The sequence below is a fragment of the Camelus bactrianus genome, chromosome 3 (assembly GCF_048773025.1).
Source record: "Camelus bactrianus isolate YW-2024 breed Bactrian camel chromosome 3, ASM4877302v1, whole genome shotgun sequence".
NCBI classification, from domain to species: Eukaryota; Metazoa; Chordata; class Mammalia; order Artiodactyla; family Camelidae; genus Camelus; species Camelus bactrianus.
In genome coordinates, this window is record NC_133541.1 from 17441965 (window position 1) to 17460267 (window position 18303).

Consider the following 18303-nt stretch of genomic DNA (forward strand, 5'->3'; position numbering starts at 1 on the left):
AGGGCACCTTCCACACTTGTATCTGTATGTTTTCTTGATGATCATTTTAGCTTATATTTACACTGGATCTGGCCCAGATTCCCATACAAAAGAAACACTCCATTATTAAATCAGTGAATCATAAGATGGTAATATATAAAAAAAAAAGGGCCAAAATGTGTGATTAGCAACTAAGGATGAGAGAGGTCTCAGAAGTCAATAGTCTTTAAAGTTTATATTCTTTCATATATGGACTTACGTATTACAAAATTAGTACTCAAGTATTAATACATGACAGACACAGTATAGGTACTGAGGTTATAAACAAACTTCAGATATAGTCTGGGCTGCAGAGAGTTTGTCACTTATTAGGTAACACAAATCTGTAAAGGGAAAATTAGGAAGCACTGTGACAAACGTAGTGAAACACAGGCATACCTCCCTTTATTGTGCTTCACAGACAATTGAGGTTTTTTGTTTTGTTTTGTTTTACAAATTGAGGATTTGTGTCTAGCAAGTCTATCAGCACCACTTTCCCAACAACATTTGCTCACTTCGTGTCTTCGTGTCACATTTCAGTAATTCTTGCAGTATTTCAAACTTTGTCATTATTATTATAATATCTGTTAGGTTGATTTGCTATCAGTGATCTTTGATACTAATATTGTAAAAAGATTAGGATTCTCTGAAGGCTCAGATAATGGTTAGCATTTTTTTTAAGCAATAAAGTAGTTTTAAATTAAGGTATGTACATTTCTTTCTAGATGTAACGCTATTGCACGCTTAACAGACTGCAGAATAGTATGAACATAAGTTTTACATGGCTGGGAAACCAAAAAGGTCATGTGACTCACTTTATTGGGATATTTGCTTTGTTGCAGTGGTCTAGGACCAAACCCACACTATCTCTGTGGTATCCTGTGGATAATCTATCAGGTTGACAGCTGGAGAGCAAAGAGAACCTTCTGGTGAAAGTAATGCCAGTTTCGAGTTTGGAAGAGAGAATAGGAATCAGCCAGAAAGTTATGGAGGAGTATATGGACATGGTGGAGAAGTGCAGACACATTGTAAGCACTGTGGACCGCAAGGACAAACGGCACAAGGACCAAAATATCATTAGGGATGTGTGTGTGTGCGCACGTGGGCAAGAGTGTGTATGCTTATTCATGTAACTGCAAGTTGTTTACGATGACTCAAGGCTAATGCACAGCTAAAGAACTGGTAAGAGATAAGGGGGTGGGGGCTGAGAGAGGTTGAGGGTGTGTTCTCATAACCTTGTCTGAAAGACTAAAGCTGATTTTGCGGATAACAGAGAGCCAGTGGAGACTTAAGGTAGGAGAGTGGAAAGGTTACCTTTTTAACTTACACTAATCACAGTTGGGGAGACTGGCGTGAAAGAAAAGAGAATGGAGGCCAGGATACTGAAGAGGAGGCTGAGTCTCGGCAAGAATGAGGGCCTGGATTCAAGAGAAATACAGCAAATATGCAGATACAGTTACACAATTAAGGTAAAACTGAGAACCATGGAACAGGAAGGAGGGGTGGGGGGATTCACACAGTTTAGGGGATGTTCAGGTTTTAAAAACGCATGCTGGGGAAAATGGTAAGTATACCAAATATATTTTTTCTTATGTGACTTATATTAGAGTCTTGAATATAAGTCTTTTGTTTGTTTTGAACAACAAATGTTCCTACCAATTTTTATGCACGTTAAATCTGATGTGAACTAAAGGTCTTATAACTGCCCAAATTTGGGCTTAATGTTTCTATGAGAAAACACATTCAGAATTCTAACCAAGACATAAAAATTGTAATGGGGTGACTTGGTTGAAACTAGATTCCAAAGTGGTGTTTTTGAAGCTGTAAATGTTAGATGATGGATAAACTCCCATTTCCTCGATGCTTTCCGCAACATACATGTTTTTATTTCTTCTTTGTGCTGGTCACTTTGCTAGGCATTGAGGATTACATGGGGATTCATGAGAGACCTTGGAGATAGGGTTCCACTCTGTCCGAGTGTCAACCCGTTTCTTGAATGTGCACATCGTAGAATAAGAAGCTAATTGTTCTGTTTTCATTAGGGATTCGAGCTAAGTTTTTTTCAGGTCGTTGCTTCTTTGAAGGTTTTTTTGTATGTGCACAGATTTATCTAAGCTGCCAACTTTATTAGGCACATTCTTGAGGAGATACATGTTTGTAAGATTGTTCGTATAGCTGGTTTCCAGGAGCAAAGACCCAAGAAGAGTGCTGAATGGACCAGCAGACCACTGAACACTTTCACTGCGGAAGAGAATGAGTAAGAACTGGACTGGCCCGGTTCAACAGCCTGAACAAGGTGTCATTTAAGAATGACTGATACAGATTGAATTAATGTAGGACTATTTTCTTCTAGCTTTTCTATTTAAAATAGCTCAGTGGGTGGAAGTAAAGAAGGAATTTTTTTTTTAATTGAAATGAGTGGACATCTTCACAAGAGTTACAATCTGGAAATGAAAATGCGGGTTCCAGAATGAAAGACTAGGATGGAGTCTGGAGTTCTGCCTCTGAGGCCTCCCTGGAACTGAGTCCTGGCCTCTGTGTGGGAGGACCTAGTGGCATGCAGTCTGGCTGAGAGCAGATAGCTGAGCCCTGGCTGATGGTAAGTGAGGCTTCACAGAGACGAAACATTCAGGCACCAGGCCTGAGGGCTTCAGAGATGACACCTTGCTTGGCACCTGGTTTATATCTTCTGCATCCTGCTCCCTTCCATTGTTTCTCTACTTTGGGGGTAGGAGGGACAAAAAAACCCTTGCCACTTGGTCTGCATGTGCTGTGTGGCCTCAATGAAAAGCTCAAACTCAAGTTATTAAGTACAAAGTGATGAAGGGAAGGACGGTGTTTTCTAGACCCAGACAGAGGACAGAGCTGCCCAGAGGAGCTGCGATCTCACAAGAGACATTAGCAGGAGGGGATCCCCGGCGGAAGGCAGGAGGTCAGAGAGGGAAGCGGGAGAATCTTGTTTCTCAGAGAAAGGCAAGCACCCCGGGAGCATTCACAAACAGCCCGGGAGACCCTGAGTGGCTCAGGTGCAGCAGTCAAAGCAGTGGGTCCTGAGCCGTCATAAAGGTGGGAGCGGATGAAAATAATATCCTATTTTTGCATCCCAGGCTTAGACTTTCGTGTTGCCTTAGGTCTCAATAAAAGTTAATTTTCCATCCTCTGGGTAAACATGGCTTTCTTATCTTGAAATTATTAGAGACCCCAGGGCTCAAGGTTGTAGCTGGGTCCCTGATGACTCTAAAACCTGGAAAGGCTGAAATCATGCGTGGGGAACGCCAGTGAGCCGCAGGGACCTGGGCCACCTGTCAGGGTAATAATGCTGACCCCCACGGCGGCGGGGTGCTGGCTGTAAGTCAGGCACCTTGCTGAGCACATGTATTATGGCGTCTCACTATGCAGCAACCTCCCAGGTCACGGATATTATCTGTATTTTATTTGAGAAGGAAACTGGGGCCCTTAAAAAGTAAAGAAAATTCCCTAAATCACACAGGTAGGAAGTCATGGAGTCAGATTACAATTTCAATCTGTTGAAATGAAAACCCCCCTCTTTTAATCATTATGACATCCCTACCCCGTTCAGATGGACTTTGCAGTCCTGAGTGGGCTTCCTGGTGACCCACCAAGCTTGGGAAAGGCAAGGAAAACAGTTATTATTTTTCCTTTGTGCACCACGATGGGTGCTTTGTCACACTTTGTCTCACTGAATTATCAAAACAACCGATGAGGCAGGATAAAATGTATATTCTATACATTCTAAATATCAAGAAGCAAAGAGCCCTCTGACTCTTACTCTACTGTCAACGTATTTGTTTCTTGGGAGGATTTCTCTCCTTCCATAAAGCTCTGCACAACAGAGCATGTTTTGCCAGTTTCTTTCCTTTCTTGTTCCTGAATTTAGCTCAACATGAGGGAATATAGTAAGCCTGGGGATACAATGCTGGCTCTTTTTCCTGTAGGATCTCTCTCTCTCTCTCTCTCTCACACACACACACACACAATCACATTTTCTAAGTGTGCTAATGTGTTAGTAATAATACAAAAGAAATACACATCATGTTGATCAAAAGATGTAACTCTAGATGGAATTTTAAAAAAAACATGAGAACATGCTACATCTTGCTTTGCATATTATGTTACAAAAGTCCTGTGGAAATAGTGTGTGTGCGTGTGTGTGTGTGTATGGAAAGAGAGAATATATGTGCATATATGTACATTTACCCCTTCTCAATCTCCCCCCCAAAAAAACACTCATAATGTTGGCTAAGTGAATAATGTTAGAACACTTTAATTCTTCTCATTGTACTTTCATTTTATATAGTCCTTAACAATGTTGAAAGTAGGCTTCAAATTCATCTTACACACCAAGTGATCATCTTTTACGAACATGATGAAGAGATGACAGTTGTGTTATCTGACAATTGACCTAGTAGAAAAGGCTGAAAACAGGCGTTTCTGACATTCTTAAATATTTTTATTTTTATGTCAGAATCATAACTAATGCCAAAAGAGCATAATGCCTACCGAACTATTTCTGCCATTTAAATTCTATCTAGCAACCTAAATGCTAAGCTTGTTCCATCTGTATGTGTTGCTACGCTCTTGTCAGACTGAGCTAAGTGGCTCCAGGACCTATGGAAAGCCTACTTTTTGTCACCACTTCACTTCAACAACCTTACTTTATCTAGCAAGCAGTTTACACACAAAACTCAAGGCTGACTTTTGAAGGTGTCTTTTACTTTCAGGGGTGATGGCTCCATGTGGACAAAAATGCTTTTAACTCTAGAATTTCCTCTTGCAACGCCAAGCCTTATGAAATATTTCAATGAGTGTAACGCTAGCAGGGTCACCCTCCTTACCAACCCTGACCAGTTTTATTGTTTTTGGTAAAGCATGCATACAGGAAAATACAGTCTGACTTCCGTATTTGGTATGGATCAGAGGAAAGAGAGTGAATGGTCTCTCAAGGACCACATGCTGCAGGGTGTCCTAAAGAGGACACTGGAGAAGTACACGAGCCTAGACAGTGGTCGTGCAGAGAGCGCTGACGCACCGAGGATGCGGGGTCTGGGTGCTGTTGATAAGCAAACGGGTTTCATGTGGAAGAGAATCTTACCTTGCTTATTGACTGGTACCCACTTTTCAGAACCAACTGAATGTAGTCTAAAATTTAATGTTTGAGTTACATAGTTCTAAGATACACATGCAGAATTTACCTATGAGTACAGAATTCTGCTTAAAATACACACACGTCTTCCCAGTTGGGCTCCTCCAAAGATGGAATGAACTACTTTGGGAAGCAAAACATTCTGCTTCTACTCAAAGCAGAATCACGAAATTTCTTGAACAGAATATTACTACAACTGACACACAAAAGACAAGGAAGAGGCTTTAAGTCACAGGTGTGTGGCTACGTAGTCATGAGAGGTACACAACACATGAGTTTGCAAAAACTGGACTAAGAAAGACCTAGAAAGGAGTGGGTATGTGAAAGGGCTGGCAGCTTCATAAACTGATATATTTGGTCAAGAACAAGAGTAACGTGGCCATCATGTCACAACAAGCTTTACTTCTTTAAAGGAGTCATTGTGACACTTTGATGACTTGGTCTAGTTTTTTGTGTTAACTGTGTTCACTCACTGCTGCCTAACTCTGTGTTGGAGCCCCCTTCCCATGCCTGCAGACCAGAGCATAATTGTTCTTTTTTCTTAAAAACTCAGAAAAACAAAATGGCATAACATTCAGCAGAGGAAAAAAAAAACATACTGGTGTCTAATTATGCTTCTGAGTAGAGTGTGGGATATTATACCTGTTTACTTCTTTTTTTTTGTTTTCTGACAAGAAATATTTCTCTATTATCATAATATTATGTTCCTCCTTAGACTCTAGTCACAACATTCATCTTGGTGTTATGTTTCCCTCTGCCTTTCTGATGTTTGCCTTCGGGCCCACTGATAACATTATATTTGGTGGATCTGCATTAAAAATCACTTCGTTCCCTGACAAGATATTTAAAATGTCATTTGTGCCTCGTGAAGGCTTTTAGAAAAATCCAGAGACCTGGACCCACATGGCCCAAATGGTGTTTCTGTGAGGACTGCAATTTCCTTTTGAGGATTAAGGTTCCAGGGAAGATTGCTTCTAAATATCTGTGAGAGAAATACTTTCCTGAATTAATGCCGTTGCTTACTCTGTATCGATTTTTAGAGCATTTCGCCTCACCCCATATAAAGGATAAGCAATAAAGTACAGTTTAATTATGGGAATATTAAATATAACAGTGTAATCATTCCTTAAACGTGTGAGATCAGAGAGTATCTATTCAGGACGTGCTTTTTGACAGCGGATTCTCAAGTATGGCCGATTTCTAGTGTTTGTTATACCGGATACGTTCCTCTAAAGATCCAAAAGCCTAAGACTAAGAATTAGAGTCGTTTCCTGCACAACCATCATCTAGTTATGAAATAAGAAGCTATCAGGGTGGTACTTTTAAAGAGAATGGAGTTCTGAGTTAAAATATGCGTGTTCATTGATCACAAATGGGTGAGAAATGTCACTGAGTTATTACACAGAAAGATGCTGATTGAAAACAGGTGACCTTTACAAAACGTGCGTGAACAGTTTTTACTGTTCATTAAAGGATAAGATATCTACACAGTCTGTAAGAGGTACGAAATGCATTAAGCCATTATCAGTGGTTACAGGCATGGCAAATTTTTGAATTAGTCTAATTGTTACTATATTTTTGTGTTTGGGGATATTTCATAAAGGTCATATGGCAGAGCAAAATTCTCTTCAGAATGGCAGGCATTTAACTATCCAAGAGGAAAGAAGAAGCTTATGAATAAATGATTGTTCTTGAATTTAGAGAAGTACATTACATGACTTTTTTTTTTTTTTTTGCAAAGGATTTGTATTTGTTGGTGCCTGTCGCTGGAGATATAGTAGTGAATGAAAAAGGCATAGAGCCTGCCATCAGCGAGTTAGGAATTCAGCATCATTAAATGATGTAATGAGTTCTGGGACTGAAGTTGCAGGGTTATAAAGTGTTTTATGGAAACTGATAGGAGAGAGATTTTACTAGCCTGGTAGGGGCCAAAAATTGTTTGGACAAAGTGACATCTTGCGTTCTATGGGTCAAGAGATCTAGTCAGATGAGAAGACAATAAGACAGGTGGCAAATATGAAATCTCAGGGATAAGGAACTAAAAGTTGTGGAGAAATAGGCTCCTAGAGTTTGGGCAAGACTAGAGAACGTCCATAAAAATTGGTGCCCCAGGAATGTCGGAACGATATCCTAGGAGAGGGGCCACGACAAGGGGAGTCTTTAACACAGGAGTGATGAGATCAAGACTGGCCTGAGGGAGGTCAGCCTCCTGGCAGTCAGGAGCATTATTTCGCGGAGAAAAAGAGTATAATACGGAGCTCATAAGAAAGTAACAGATGATGGTGATGTGAACTGTGGGGAGGCGAGGGTGAAAACCTGTGTGAGAAGGATGTAAAGGGCAGCACTGAAAGGCCCAGATGTGTCAGGTGTGGAGCGTGGTAAGGCAAAGCCGACAGCTGGATTTCTCACTTGGCCTGCTGAGTAGGTTGTGCTGCCATTTGCTGAGCCATTGAAGAGAGACTAGGGAGCAAGTGTGGGGGGCAAGATTGGTAGATGCATGGACCCCTTCATCCTTCCCTCTCTCTATCTCTCCCTTCCTCCATTCCTCTCTTCCATCCCTCCTTCTCTCCTTTCTTTAACATAGAGGTACCAGCCATGTGATAGATGCTGATCTCCGTGCTGAGGCTTAAGCAGGGAAAACAAGATTCTTATCTTCAAGGAGGTTACGGTCCCATCGGAGAAACCATCATCAGGCAGTAAGTGGGGAATGTCAGACTGAGAGTAAGGAGAAAGAAACAAAAAGGTGAGTTGGGGGTACACTGGTAAGAGAAAAACTGTGGGTAAATGACATCTCCTATTTAATTTCAGTTACAGTTAACAATAACAACAACACAAAAAACTGTCCAGAAGAAGCAGAGTTTCTGCCAGGGTAACCCATAGTGTTCGACCTATGGAATGAAAGGTGAAAATGTTATCCTCCTGAGAATGTCAATACCATTAAATTTGAATAGCTCGCTTTGAATGTGATTGTCCTCCAAGGGCCCAGACAAGAATGGGGGTTTTTCTAGTCAGGAGGTGGGACAATGTGAGCTGTTCTCCACGTCAGTGTTAGCAGGCATGGCCATTTTCCCTCAACTCTGAAAGTGAAATAAAGTTGCTCACCTAATCCTGCAAAACGGAGCCCCTGAAAGTCACCAATGGATACATCCTTGGCCAATTTCATGCTCATTCAACCTCTTGTTTAGCTTCAAGTCCTGCATATAAGCTTTCATAAATCCTTGGTTTACAGTATTTTATTCTCTCTCCATTCAGCTCCACCCAAAACTAATTTTCTCCCCGGATATACTTTTGTTTTAATTTTTATAGGTATTTTTAATGTATATATATTTAATTCAAAGTACTGAAAAATATAACACAAGATTCAGACCAGAGCACCAATAAATCTCTCCCACTCTCAGAATTCTTTGATGAGTTCCCATTATCCCTGTTACATAGACAAATATGAAGTTGTGCTTTACACACACACTCTTCTTAGACACGCAATATTTTATTGTAATGTTATGCCAGAACCAGTGTGGTTCTGGAGGGGTGAGGGTTCTCTTATCACATCTCTGCGCCTTTGGACGTAGTGTTACTTCTAGCAGCAGCTTATACCCCGTCCTCTTCTGTCTGTCTTAGTTCAAGCTATCCCTTCATTGACAGCACAGGAAATTTCTAGGAAGCATTCCCTGGCCCTCCAAGTTAAGTCAGGAGCTCTCTCTGTGCCTTGATAACACCCTGTGCATATTTTTCATGATTACACAGCAGAGGGTACTGTAACTGGCCTTTCTCTTATTTGCACCCCCACCAACAAGCACACACTATTCAAAGGAATTAGGGCTTGTCGGCATGTGTCCACAGCGTCTAGCAAGTACCTGACACTTAAGAGGCACATGTTAATACTAAGTAAATTAAGTGGATATGTGCTTGATTCTTACCCAGTCCTAAGCAAAAGCAAAACTATCATTGTTTAGGTTTGCCTCAATCCTAAGACATAGCCCATATAACTAACTGATTCCTTTGGAATATCCATTCATTCTTTGTTCAATAGATACTTTCTGAAAGTCTACTCTATGCCAGGCCCTACTGCAGGCCAGGGCTGCAGCTATGAGAGAAAGAAACAAAAAACCCAGTCTTCATGAAGCTTACATTCTAATGTCTACTGAGGAACAGGGAGACAAATAACAATCCAATAAATATAAAAGCATCAGTAAATATAAAATATAACGTTTCCAGTTAAGGAAACGTTAAGCATTCGGGAAGGAAAAAATATGGAACAGTAATAGCAAAATGTTAATATAAGTTATGCAAAATGTGTGTCCACACTAATGAAATATATCTCCCTTTGTGTTTTGTAGAGTTGAGCAATAACAAAGAAATATGTACTGCATTTGGGAATAGAAAGAAAAAAAAAGGTTACATAGAGGAGAGAGAGTTGAAATCAGTATCTTTGCCATTTAGTTTGGGAATAGAAGAAAAGTTGAAGTGACAAATAATGAAGCCTCATGACTGCATTCCTAGAATGCAGAGAAGTGAAATACTGTTTGAGAAGTCAGCTCTCTGGGATGAGTTTGGAACCTTGGTATGGAATTATCCTGCGTAGCCCTAAAGCCAAGAATTTCTACACATTGAGAAGTAGGGTTGGAAAAGCCTGCTCCCTCTGAACCGCAGAGAATGAAATACGTTAGCAATGGTTAAATAAATACTGTTAGCAAGTGTGAACAATGCAAAGAATTAAACATGTTGGCAACGTGGTAGAAATACATTGTTTTCCAAAACATTCAGTTTTTCTGTATCCAGAGAGAGCAAGTAGGAATCAACAGTGGATTAAGAAAAATGTTTCTCAATTTTTACCTGGCTCAGAGCTTCCCATCATCCTTCTATAATGGAAAGAGCTTCTTGAGAAGTTTTACCGGCCTTTAACCAGGTAAGCTAGGCTGTAAGTCACATCCTGTGGTAGGTCCCTGACCACTTACCCACCTGGGGCAACCCCAGAGCAGAGTGGGGCTAGAATCAGAGCAGCAGCGTCAGCGGCCCTGGGGGGGGGGGGGCTGGTACCCGCGCGGAATGTGGCCTCGCTCCAGAACCTCTCAACAAGATGCCCAGGTCAATGTGCGCCCGCTCAAGTCTGGACTTGCTGTTCTGTAACAGCAATCCTCAACCTGGTGTGAATATGAGAATGGCCTGGGAAGTTGTTTAAACCTCAGTGATAGGGTTACACCCCTAGATATTCTGATTCTATCAGAATAGTCTGCATATCTCTCAAAACTGTGTTTCCTAGGTCCTTTCTCAGACATACTAAATCGTTACTCCAGGTGTGAGATCCAGGGATCTGCTGCTTTAAGACACACATGCTCATTGAATCCTGTATATAGCAAAGCAAAAGAATGTGTGGCTTGGAGAATGGAAAACAACGAATTCTGTTGCAGAAAATACAATTTCATTTATCCTGATTACTTGAATCAATCTACGAAATATGAAATTCTTCTGTATGTACATGTGTATAAATGCTATTCGATAACCTTTCAACTTTATAATTAGAGGATTTAAATCCCATAGCAAAATATAGATGAGTTTGTAGAGAAGAGGAAATGATAGGCTTGGATCTATTTGAAAATATATTTCAGATCATTATCTTCAAAATATTTTATAAATATTTCACAAAATATGTTATGCTCATAATAAAAAATTATGCAATATATGAATTAGTTTCATGAATTTGTTTCTTTCCTAAACAAGGAGCCAGCATACTTTTTCTGTAAAAGATAAAATAGCAAATAACTTCAGCTTTGCACACACTACAATTTCTTTGTGCTCAACTATTCAAGTCTGGTTTTATAGCATATAAGCTGCCATTGACAAAAATAGGAAGTTTCCCCTAAACTGTCTCTCAAATTACTTTCTTTAAAGTAACATCTACTCATCTGTCTAAATCCAATAGAAAAAAAAAATGTATTTTCCTAAAATTCAAGTGTACTGATAGGAACACAGTGTCGGGAGGTGGTTCCAGCTTCTGGTAAGGTCCAAATATACATTGTTCTTAAGGAGAAAGAATGTTCCTAATTTTCTCTACTTGATAGATAAGGTAAGGGGCTAATAACAAGGTTTCTGGCTAATAACAAGGTTTCTGGTTTATAATAACCACTGATATTTCTGGAGCACGGAAGCAGTTGTAAGTATGTTATATTAATTATCTCTTTTATTTCATACAACACTGGTTTGGGATCAGTACTATCATTAGCTCCATTTTGAAGATGATAAAAATAAAGCGAAGGCACTTTAACTGACTTGCCTAAGGTCTTGGAGCTAGCAAGTACCCTCGGTGGGATTTGAACTGAGGCTTTGAATCTAGAACCCGTGCTGATGGCCACTCCACATTTCTGCCTTATCCACTGTCTCCTGAGACTATGAATATGTATGATGTTGGGCCAATTATAATCTTTTAGTTTGTAAGAAACACAGATGTGCTCAGCTTGAATTGGTTAATGGAACTGAAACCACAGAGAAAAATGTAGAAAACAGGAAACAGTCGCACTGCGTGGCGTGTCTGGAATAGCACCCAGGATCACACAGTCTTTATGTTCCTACACAGAGAGCACTCCTTCCTTTTGTGCTTAGCCAGTATAGTGAGAAAAACATGTTTGTTGTCTAATTGACCTGAAGGAATTCACTTCTTTTCTTTCCTTCCTCCCAACCTCATGACTTCATCTCATTGATGATTTCTGCAGACCAACATCTCTGTGTTTCTCAAATTCTGCTCCTGCCCATCCACTGCTGGTTATCCATCTTGAATTTATATGTAAGGTCATTAAATCAGCTATGTGCTATATAACACAGGACATCTTTTATTGTTGTGTTCTTTTTAATAGGCTACATGGTAGCCGTTGGCTACTCTAGAGATGGCTGTCTTAGATCTGGGTGCATTCATCTCTGGTCAAGTCTACTGTGGCTTGTGGAGCCTAGACACAGTCATATTTCTAGGTGGGGAGACCTATTTATGGTGGTCGCTCAGCACATGAGTTCCTCTGCAGTATGGCTTTTTATAGATCATGTTGATTCTTTTGGAATAGTAATAAAGGAGATTATCTATATACACTTTGTTTTTCTGTTATTCTTATACATAACTAGGATAAGCCAGTAATTTACCATAAAACCTAGAGAATGGAAAGTAAGCTGGCTGGGGGCTGGAGATTATACATATATACTTCTTGATCATGTTTCTAATCATTATTGAATCCATTATTTGCAGTATCTGGTTCAATGTTATCTTTTTACATGTTTGAGAACATGTTGAAACATAACAAAGGATTATATTTTATGACTATGTAACCTAGCTAACTTCCAGCTACTGCCTCAGCACATCCTTGGATATGACAGTTAATCAGATTACATTTTTCAGTCAATCATAATTTTACAACAGCTCTCCCTTTTTGTCCTAGACTGGACCAAATTTTGGTTTGGATAATATTGTCACAATATCAACATAATAAGCTCTAGTAAATCTCTGTGTACACATGGAAAGGCTTATATAAAATCAGGCGAGCAAACAGACTCCTCACATTTGAATCTTTGTTTTTTTTTAGTTCACTTTCCAATATTCAACTCCAACTGTTAATTTCTTTATATTTTCTAATATTGTGAATGTATTTTGCCATGAACATGATTCTCCTTAACTTCCTTCTAATGACATCTCGATACAAGTAGCACTGGATTTATATCTCTAATCTTTATTTGATTTTATCCTGAAAGTATGTCTACCTCTCTTGAAAAGACGTATGTTTTGCAGATACTAAATTTCAGTACTGATTATCCCAGAGTGGAGCGCTTTTTCTGTCAGTACTAATCAGAATCAGCTTGATGTAAAGACTTGAGCACTAACCTCTTTCAAAACCGGAAAGAACAAGGTATATGTTTCTTTCAAACATTGGTGGCTATGGAATTTACAAAATCATTTATTTTGAATAAGCCAAGAACTGAACTATTCTGGGGGTAATGTAATTAAGCTGCACCACCTTAAAATTACCTTAAAATATTCATGAGTATCACATTAAGTTGGAAAAAGTCACCATATATAAGGTGATAAAAAGTATAGAGCAAAGATTATGAGCTGTAAACACTGCCAGATCTGAGCTTGAACCATAGATCCACTAACTATGGTACCACCCTTGGCCCAGTTACATGTGCTCTCTCAGCCTGCATCTCCTTGTCTGGCAAATTGAGGTAAATAACTTCCAATGTTATCATTTTGATTTGATGATTATATAATACAAAGTTTACACCCCAGCTATTTGGCATTTAGAAGTCATGATTGACACTGCCTCACCCCACTGTCTTTTATTGAAAATACCACCTGCCTAGGAGCAGGTTATAAATCATAAGACCAGTTTTATAAAGTTTTAATGGATTTTTTGTTTTTGGTTTAAATTTTGAAACTGACTATTCTAAGTGAGGTTATCCTCTGTTTTCCAATCTCACAGAAGGAATACATCACTGTCAAAGAAATGAAAAATGGGATTCAATATAGAAGATAGACATAAGGTGGGATAATATGTGAGAAAAAAGTCTGACAGAGGCAGCACATGCTACCCAAAATAAACAGCTCTTAATTCAATTCTCAACTTTCCCTGCGATTCTCATCATTCTCTTTTCAGCCTGTGTAATGCAAATTAAGACAACGACAGTGATAAAATCCTTTTAAGATCTTCAAGTATATCTTTTTTTAAAAGAATAAAAGCTACAACAGCCTTTTTAAATAAATATTTCATTACACACTAAGCACGTCCTTCAAGGGTCATATACAAGTAAGTACATCTAATAAAAGTTCATTGGGTAGGACACCACCACGAATTTTGAACTTGGCCCAATGAATAGTTTGTAATACCGAGAGTTTTCAGCAATGTACAAGTTTGTTACTAATAAATGTGGCCCCGTCCGGTTAATGGTGCCTCTTCCTGTTTTAGAGGTTACTTAAAATGTGAAAAATGAAGACGCCAAACACCCCAAACAGTAACTAATCAAACACTTCTCTGAAGTATCTTTGAATCAGTGGAAAAACCATCCTCCTGGAGAGAAGAGATGGACATCTCAGTACAACAGAGGTAAATAAAATGTCTTCAGGCTTTGGCTAAAAGCATACAGACAACAAGCTAGTCCATATCAGTGCCTGTGGGTGTCCTAAAAATATTTTATTCCTATGCGGGAAGCAAAAACATCAGTCTCTTCATGTATGATTATAGACAAAAGCTCCCCAAGAATTTCAGAAGCCTGGCCAATTAACATGAAGAGTGTTCTGATACCTTTATAAACTGTCCCATCTCAGGACACCCACAAGAGGAAGGCAGAATCAACATCTCATGAAATATGAGTGCTCCTTTTAAAAACCACATTTAAGATACCCTTATAAATCTTTACACAAAAATAGCTAGATTTTTTTCTCTGTGCTTTAGCACAGCAGATGTTATTGAAATTCAGTTTGTGTAAGTATTATCTCATAATAATATATTTTATATTTTAAATAAGGTTGGCTTCATTATTAGAAAATCATTTTGATTTTCATAACCAGGTAAGTGGTTATTATTCACTCACGTGGTTACAGTGCTAATCAATCAATTGGGCATAAGTAATTACAGTGACAAAATCATTGTATTTTTGATTGCAGGCAAATTTGCTATAATCTGGGGTAAAACCATCACACTGTATTTACATGTGCAAAGTAAAGCAGGAAAAAAAAGTTCTGATAATTAAATGACTTTGGAAAGTTACTTCTATTCCCTCTAGATATTTTTGACAAACTTATGAGGAAAAAGGGTTTAGAAGAAATAATGTGGACTAATTTGTTTAAATTACCTAGATATTTGCTCTAAACCATGTAAAAATACAAGTTTAACCTCAGTTCACTCTTGTTTGATAACAAAGTGCAACTTCACAAACCTAAAAGCCAAGATTTCAATAAACATATAAATTGAGTCTATTGAAGAAATCTCCTTTCAAAAATAAGTATATTAGAAAGAAGGTTATGTTTCTTTTATTCATATTAATCTATCTCATAAAAAATTCATCTCTCATATAAAAACTATAAATCATATCAGTGGTATAACTTTCGGGGTTCATTTTTCTTAACAGCTACATTAGAAACTTTATTTAAATTATAATTGCTAAATGGACACTATTAAAATATTCAGGGATTTAGTCCTAAATCCATTGACCCAGAGGGAGCTCAGGAACATTGTTAAAGTAAAAAGCTGCACAAAATCTCGACTCTCATTTGCAAATTTTCTTTCCATCTAATTTAACTTTGAAGCTTTTAGACTTGGAGATTTCACCATGTGACAACAGCAGAACACTTCAATCAAAATCATGTTGCCTTAGCGCCCCACAGCTCTCTAGATTATTTAAAGACGGGTAAAATGAGAAGTTAACTCTCTTTTCATGTTTCCTTTATTGTCTCTTGATGCGAGGCAGAATACTTATATTTCAAAAGCAATCGCTCTGTAGTACCGTTATCCCCAAACACCGGTTTTCATTCTAGGACACTTGGTTATAAACTGAGCCTTTCCCTGACATCAACAGTCACTTGCTGCAGTGCAGAATGTCAGTTTAGTCAGTTCGAACTTTCCATGCAGAAATGCAGCGCGATTGCAGTCACTCAGCTCGAGCGGCACTTACCTTAATTGAAATATTCACTGCGAAGGAGGTGAGAAATCAGTCAGATCAACCGTGAACGGGGTGGGGAGAGCGAAGTTTTCAATCAGCACCCTCCCAGGAGCTGCAGGCTGGGCTGCTCTTTGCTGTTTATGTTGAGCCCCTCACTGCCTAAGAGAACAAAAAAGAGAAGCTGAAATCCTCAGAGGTTCCCTTGAGTAAATGAGGACTCAGCGATGTTTCCTAACGGGAGATGCTCGGCGAGCGCGCTGCGTCTGCGTCCCTAACGGCTGTGATAGGCTCCCGGCGGGTCCCCGGAGCCGGCGACGATCATTGACCTGATTAGCAGGGAACACTCCCCGCGTGCAGGCAGCGCACACCGAGGGTCGGGGGGTCTCCTGGGGACTGGGCAAGGCACCGAGGCCACTTGGGAATCGTGTCTTTTCCAGCCTAACGGATGAACTACAACTAGACTGCAATTTGCAAGGAGATCAGACACCAGTGTTTAAGCCACGAAGGGACTTAGACAAACGTGCTTTCTCCTGCTGTTCTGCCAGGTGCATTCGTGCTCGGGATCAGGTACAGTGAAACAATTAATCGACCGATAGAGCTGATTTGTAAGACGAGACGGAAGCCGAAAAATGTTCAAAGTGATGTGATGAAAGAGATGGCTGTGCTTGTCTTTGCCCCGAGCCCGGTACATACTTCAACCTTTGTCTAAGTAAAATGTTTTCAAAGGTTTATCACAGCCCTCCAGAGGGCAACTCTGATTTATTAAAAAAGAAAAGGAAGTAGTCATACTAAATAAGAGTATTTGGCAGTTTCTTACAGACACGAGCACTCAATCCAAGACGTGGAGAACACAGCCTTGTTTGTGTAGTTTTTCAAACAGCATTTTAAATTAGCATTACACTTGCAAAAATGTTTGCATTATACTATTAACCTGAGGAGCACAGGAAAATACATCATTTTACCTAACTCAATCATCTCTTCTAGTAGTATTGAAATGCTGATTTTCTAAAACAAAAACAGTAAAAGTATGAGAGGATCTAAATGTCAAACAAATATATATTAAATGTAGTCACATGACTGCTGATACACAACCACTGACCACCTGAGAAGCTCTCCAACATCTCCAACATCAAAAGTTACCACTGCCTCCGAGAGATCTAATTTTCTCAGAAAGGTCACGTAAACTAAATGTCAAAGCCCCAAATGGTTAAGTTTTGACAATTGTCTTGTCACTTCTATAGGCGAAAATTATTCCAATAACATAAAAAGAACAGATGAAAAAAGCCATTTGCATGCCTTGAGAGTGAGAAAATTCTGATTGCCAAGGAGAAGACTGACGAATGTCCTCTCGCAATGCTACTGTGTGACGTGTTCAGCATTTTTATTTTCCAAGTAGGTCTCACTTGGGCCATATGGCATTCCCTTGATGTGCGTGTGTGTGTGTGAGAGAGAGAGAGAGAGAAAGAGAGAGAGAAAGACTATATTTGCATTGTGATATTTACATGTGTTTTAGAAAAATCCCAAATTTCAATAAAGGGATGCACAAAACATACATAATGGAAAATTTGTTTGCCATATATATTCCCAAGTAAATTAAGAAAAAAAGGTATTTCATTAAACTACAAGCTTTCTGATGGTGGAACTTCTCGGACAAAATAAAACTTCAGTGCAACTGAGTTGCTGTAACAGGGCAGACACTTGAATTTAAAACAGAGATACACCAGGGAGGAAAGCCCCAGGAAAGCTGAGCCTGTGTCCCACGCAGAGGAGCACTCTTGCTCCCTCCGCTGGTGGAGGGTGAGAGCTGAAAGCAAAAAAATCCAGTCCAAAGGATTCAGAGAGGGAGAGTAACTTCCCCCCGCCCATCTTAAGCCGGAAACCCACCATTAAGCAGGAAACCCACCATCCAATTACAGACAGGCATTCGAGTGTTCTAGTAGAAATGAGACTGCTTACATCAAAGTTAATGCACATAAATAGATTGAAATGAATAGTAAACAAGAAATATAACTGCTAATTTCTTCTGCAAGGATCCTGACTCGTTGTTCACCCAGCACTTGCCAATGAAAAGTCTGGTGGAGTCCATGGTTCTGATGTTCAGTTGCTTTTGCCATGACAGCACTCTGCTCTTGTATTTGTCTAAGCTTCATTCTAAGCGTCTTAAATAGGGACCTCTTTTTAAAACTTTTTAGAAGCTTAAGACGGCGCTTATTTTCTTGAACCCCGTTCATTAGCAAGGACTGTCACCGACTAAAACAGGGGTACTCTAAGTTAGGCTAATTTTGTGCCACAGTAGGTAGGTTCTACCTGGAGAGCCCTGACTGCACGACACTGCATGGATGACACTTCCAGAAGAACGAGTCTTGTTGCTCTCAGAGGATCCAGGGCTCTTTCACTGTAAACATTTTCTATAGAAAACCTATGTTGAATAAACAATTGATTTTATGTGGAAGTACAGCCATGAGTACAAAAGCAGAATAATACCACTT

The 18303-nt window shown here is 39.4% G+C and overlaps 1 protein-coding gene across 1 annotated transcript in view; it reads right to left on the minus strand.

The window, feature by feature from the left end:
• CDH12 (cadherin 12) overlaps nt 1-18303 on the minus strand; it is an 864393-nt gene that overhangs the window by 327948 nt on the left and 518142 nt on the right. The window contains exon 4 of the mRNA XM_010955574.3: nt 15827-15973. The gene's annotated coding sequence lies outside the window, so the exon portion shown is untranslated. The remainder of the gene's footprint in view (nt 1-15826; nt 15974-18303) is intronic.